Source organism: Morone saxatilis, unplaced genomic scaffold, assembly GCF_004916995.1.
Source record: "Morone saxatilis isolate NCDOM2014 unplaced genomic scaffold, NCSU_SB_2.0 Contig0, whole genome shotgun sequence".
Lineage (NCBI taxonomy): Eukaryota > Metazoa > Chordata > Actinopteri > Moronidae > Morone > Morone saxatilis.
The window spans coordinates 1,529,368-1,535,864 of NW_023339650.1; positions in this window are offsets into that span (position 1 = coordinate 1,529,368).

A 6,497-nucleotide genomic window follows, 5' to 3' on the forward strand; every position below is an offset into this window, starting at 1 on the left:
ACAGGTCATTTCCTGCTCTGAGGCTGATTATCATCTGAGTCCATCATTAGGCATGTGGAAGTTTTTTTTCCCTTTTGTCTGTCTGTCTGCCTGTTCCTCTCAAATACCCATCATGAGCTCTTTCTGGCATGTACTGCTTCTTCTTTCTCATCAACAGAAACAAAAGACGATGCTACTTACAATCAATACTGATAATGCAAGGGAAGGATCTGCAGAAGCAAACGTGGTTACAAGGCGAACAACATTGGAGTCTGGTCCACTCTGTCCAGAGATATAAAGAACAATGGAATAAAAGAGGGCTTGTTAGTGTATCCAATGCTGCCAGAGTACACTGCTAGTTTGACCTCATTACTGGGGCTTATACTAGTAACAGATTTGACGAGGGGCAGAGCAGCACAGTTAAATGCCCTCTACAGACATGACAACCCCATGCCAAGAATGTGCACTCATTTGGCATGCAGCTATGAGACAGACCCACTCAAAGTCTTGCTCTGAACCCTTACAAACATCAGCATGTTCATGAAAGAAATTAAATATTACTAGATGTTTTGCAAGTGGGAACAAAAGCAGTCAGCAGAGCATGCAGGGGGATTATCTGCATTTCAGGCATGTACAACTTGCTTACAATAACCTTTTGTTTGGCCATATTCTTTGCCACTATCACCATATTGATTGGTGCATATGAAATAGAGACATTCGGAAAAAGATGATGCACCAGGGAGAGTTTGCACTGGGTTTTTGTAACCTCTTTTTGGGTAACAACATTGTGTTATGTAAAAGTAATGACATTATTACTATTTCTTTCCAGAATTTTTGTCAAATGTCAAATGAGCTAGATAGAAAAAGAGTGAGACATGTTGGAGATACTGGATGGAAAATGAAACTTGAAACTCAACTTTTTGGATGTTGACACCATGGCACTTGGAAGACATTCAGGCCACCTTATGTAAGTATTCAGTGAATAAAATAGTTTATGTAACTAAAATAACCTACTTGCCTACAATTGTATCACTCAGTCTTCATTCAGTAAAGGATGTCGGTCACATAATAACAGGAGATCAGTAGTATATGCAGCTCAGCATTCCTATGTTTAATGCCAATGCTGGAAGTAGTGTGCCCTTTAAGCAGTGACTAAATGGAAATGGACTGCACTTATAAAATGCCTTTATAGTCTTCCGACCAGTCAAAGCACTTTACACTACACGTCACATTCACCTATTCACACACATTCATACACTGATGGCTGCCATGCAAGATGCAAACTGCTCATCAGAAACAAACTAAGTGCATTCACACAGTGATGGCACAGGTTTAGAATCTTGCAAAAGAACACTTTGGCACACATATGAGCTACTCTACCTCCTGAACCAGAGCCACCTCCAAGGTAACTGTGGAGGTCAGCATGGTGGATGGACATGTAGCATGCAAACACGTCTGACTTTCATGAAGACTGGCCATTGACAGTTACATTTTTATTCATATGAACCAAAATCTTTCCCTCACACTCGAGTGATTTGGTTGTCTAACTATGACTATATCTTAACCCTAGTTTATTTTCCAAAATCACGACTGTTCCCTTACCTAATCCATACCACAATTTTTATTCGTAGATACTGCAGTATAAGTGAGGGTTTTTAAAACGTCGGCATTGAAAGGAATCAGGCGTTTTTCAGAATTATCCTTTGTGCTTACATTGTTTTGTTTATATTTACAGTCAAGGCTGGATTAGGGTCCCTTGAGGCCACTGAGCACATGTCTTTTTCCCCCTGATAGTCTGAGACCTCAGGGAACTAGCCCCACCGGCCTGGTCTATAATCCAGCCTTTTATACAGTTCTTAAAGCATTCATAAGTCTCTGGGTGGAATGCAGTTCTTACACATAATGGATGGACCTTCTTGCAAAACTGTAGTATAGGCTACTTCCCCCTACTAGCTGTTGGGCCTGTCCAGAACAAGATATTTTGACTGCTCCAAGCTTTACTGCCATAAAATATGGCAAATGTTCCCTTTGACTAGCATTTTGGTCCATGACAAAGTATCTCAAAAACTACGACAGATTCATTGGAAATTTGTGATGAATATTCATGGTTCTGGTAGGATGAACTAACTGTTTTTTTTGTGACCCCTTGACCCTTTCAACTATGCCAGCGACATGTCTCTATGGGTGTCTTTTGTTTGGTCAGTCTACCACTATGGTCCAGATTGAAAAATCTCAACAACTGTTAAATGGATTGCTGTTACATTTGAATGCAGACATTCATGCTTTCCAGCAGATAAAACATACTGACTTTGGTGATCCCCAGATGTTTCATCTAGCACCATCATCAGGTCAAAATTTTGCTTTGCCCAATAAGTCCAAAAGTTTATCATCATCATATCATATCATATCATATCAACTTGACATTAAGCTGTGCTTAAGCAGAGCTGCATGAGCATGACTGTAGACTCTCTTGTTTTTACCTTAAGGCTCACATTTCTACTTGCATACAAGAAATATAAATACATAATGGGCAGATGCTTGTGAAAGTAAAATGCACACTTTTTGGAAAATGAACCTATCTATAAATCTATTTTGGACATTCCATGCGCTTTCCTCTAGTACCACCTTCAGGCCAAAATGACACACAGTATAATTACATAATCACATTGTAGATTGAAATTTGTTGAGCACATTCATGCTGTAAGGTTGACAGACCCTTTTGACTTTTATGACCCAATGGTATTTCCTCTAGAGACATCCTCAGGAAAAACAATATATTTTTAGCCGCGCTGTTGGTAAGGCTCTGAGTATAAAAATCATTGTTCAATTCATTTGTTTGTAACTCCACATCCCTTGTGTGATGTAATACGTACCCCCCTCCCCCATTTTAGTTGGCTGATAACCCTGAATAATAAAGGTAAAATGACTGACATATCAAATAGAAATCTTCAGTGGAGGCATTACTGTCCTCTGCTTTGACACGACTGTGCACTTCAGTGATGATGTTTTTCAGATGGCTTTCACTCAGCCTGTCTCTGTTTTATGTAATGTTTCAGAGCCTTGTGGTTGCCCATGCTGTTTGGTATTTGCCAAACCAATGTGTGCAACGTCACAACCTCAAAGGCCCGCTGGAGCCACATGTGTTTCTTGTGCATCCAGTGCCAAATGGAATTGCCATCAAACCACTCCTGAAGTGCTGGAGAACCTGGTCCTGTTTAGAGAGCATAACAGACTGTATTTCTGTCAGAGGGGTTACATTCAGAGCAACATCATGAAATTAGTAATACCGCCCTTTATCTCACTCCAAGAAACCATTATGGGATAACTGACCAAATACTGACCTAGGAGTCATGCAAGCAAATAGTAAAGTGCGCATACACACATGCACAAATACACACGGATCGGATTGAAATATAATATGCCACAAGGGGAAAGGGGAAAGAAAAGTTACAGTAACCTCATATGACTTGCTGTGATCATATTTTGTAAAAACTACATCATAGTCCGGTGTAAACCTGCGGTTAGAGTTAGATTTATTCATATAGCCCAATATCACAAAACATTTGCCTCAGACAGTTGCTCTGTCAGGAAAAACTCCACAAAAACAAAACAAAACAAAACATTTAAAACAAAAAAGGGAGAAGCTGCTATAATCAATATTTTTACAATGGTTAAAATGACCATGTGGAAAATGTCACTCAAAGTGACAAACCCACAGAGCATTTTAACTCTGCCTGTCCCCTCAGCTGAGAGCAGAGTGTTTTAGCATCTTTTGGTTTTACAGCCCACAACTTTATAGTATTGATTCACTTTCACTGCTTCCTTTTCCAGTAGCAACATGCAGCAGCAGCCAATTTCAATGCTCAGTCAGTAGAACATTGAAAGGGAAAAAAGTGATATGACAAACTATATTAATTCAAAAATATAATGTATTTTTTAATCAGACATTTATATCAAGTACAATCATTTTCTTACAGACAGTCAACAAACATAGGACTTTTACCCAGGAGGCCGGGGATGTGTGTAAAGTCATTTAAAGTTTTACGTTTCATGACATTACATACTTTTACCACATGTGAAAAAGGCACCTCATATGCTAAAGGGGATTTTGAGCTTGTATGAGACACAGAGGGGCATGACAAAACAGCTCCAGTACCAACCTAGCATGAGAATTGGTTGACTCACAACAAATATATACTACATGATCTTCCTTTAGTGTGTTAAATATGTTACACATATTGAATTTATATAGCTCCTTCAAATAAGCTGACTTTTTCCAAGTAGTAGTAATACTGAATTTTATTTAGATATAAGCAAAGGTTAACCACTGTTAGTCAGATAACATAAGCACAAGCTGTATCAACTGTTAAAGAAGTCACATGAGCTGAACCAGGCGTCAAGGGTTAAACCATTTCTTCTTCTGTTTTTTCTTTTAAATTCATTAATCTTAATTCCCCCATGGATGCAATAACCTCTGTGGCTGGAAAATTAAGCCAGCACAGAAGTAACAAAAACTGCAGTTCTTCGAACGGCCACTTGAGGCTGGCTCCAGGAGTGAGTCAATCTCCATAAGCCCCCATTTTAAAATGTCCAAATTTACAGTAGAAATAAACATGTTTACAGCCTGGAACAAAAAAAGGGTTTGGTCCAGCAAAACAAGTTCCCTGTTCAAGACACCTGTACAGGGGTGATTTTTTATATAACTCATAACATCTGAATTATAAGGCAGTAATGTTTTCAGTAACCAGGCTTCATTCAGCCTGCCTCAGCTCCACCCACGTTTCACCTCTTTGCCCATTTTTGGGTGATGTCACGCAGACATCTATGGTTTCATGTCTAATAAATCAAATCACAAATATGGAGATACATTTTCATAACAACAGCCAATGTAAGAAGATATACTATGGATTTTTTCCAAAAGGAAGCAAAATAGATTTTTTTATGACAGTGTCTTTTGTTTCAATCAGCATGATCACTCATATAACTGTTAGTTTGCTGGTCTATGTGTACTCAGAGAGAAGTAAGAAATCATCTGATATCAGTAGCAACATCAGAAGGTCACTTGGCAGTCTGTGGTCTGCCTGTCTGCCTTCTGTGTGTCGGATTTACAACTTTCGTATCTTAGCTGATGGCATTTATGGAATTCACTATTCAACAACATAACTGTCAGCATGGTGAAAGGTATTTGGTAGCAGCTCAGCAGCAACAAAAGAATTGTGTACGAGATTCTTCTTTTGTAAACAAAGACTCCTTTATCTTTCATGGTTAACACATGATTGAGATACCAAAATAGGGAATACATTTGCAACCACAATAATGCATAACTCAGAATATCATTACACTGGAGGACAGATGGACTGAAACATGTGGGCCTTGTTACCAACCTACAGGTCCTCTCCCTCCTCCTGCTCCTAAGTCCTCCTCTGTGTTTTCCATATGGCTGCTGTTGAGTTTCATGTTCACTACAGGCTCATCAACTATTCTGTCTGTGGTTGGGGATCATTTGTTTGCCATTGGCCTGTTTCCCTTAGCAACATGCTTTGAAAGTCGCCACTGTGGAGACTATTCAAAGGAGGCGAAGTGAACACAAAGAGCAGAGGTGACAAGACAGTCAAACAAAGTCACATGGTTACCTTTCCTCTGATAGAATACTGTGCCCTAAACCTCCAAATAATGAATCCTCTCTTCAATATGGGTTGGGCAGCAAGAGATGCTGATCTATTCACCTCTAGAATTTTGCATTTTACAAGTCTATTAAGTGCTAGCATCACAGAGATAGGAGCGGCCAAGCCCTGGTCAAAATGAATGTTTATCTGGGCTTGTTTTTAATGGACAGGATACATGGACTGTTAACTCTGCCATTAGAGCAGACTGAGAATTGATTGTGGCTGACCCCATAAGTCACTGCAGGAAAAACACTTGAAATGTGTTTGTGTGTTGTGCATGTGCATCACAGAGATGACTGTTAGAGAATGAGAACCTGCAAAACATGTGGTTGATTTATCAGAAAGAGAAAAGTGAAGGTTTAGCAGAGACGTGCTGCTGGTTCAGGTCTGTCCAACTACAGGTGAATACAATGTAGCTGAGAAGGGAGGATTCAGGTCCTTTAAGAGGAAAGAGCTGAGTCAAGCCAGACCTGCATAGTTCAACCAGAATATTGAGATCAATGCTAATGGAATCTTGCCTTCAAAATAAAGGCCTACAAGGAATCACAAAGCAACATTTGTATACAAAATCAGGACCAGTGAAATTTTGGGTACTATGTATCTTTGTAGCCCCCCTAATGGTATTTGAAAGAATCCACCGGGCCTGAAAGATCAGAGCCAAAAAAAAAAGAAGATTGTTATGCTTTAGGGAATGAGACTCCACAATCATATATCTTCAAGCCTCCAACCCAAAGCGTCTTTATATCCTTCTCATTTTTGATTGGTTGTTTTTGTTCAGGCCCGCTGGATTCTTGCAAATGCCATTAGGAGCAATAGGAGGAGTCAGAGCAACCTGATTTTTTCACAGATTAT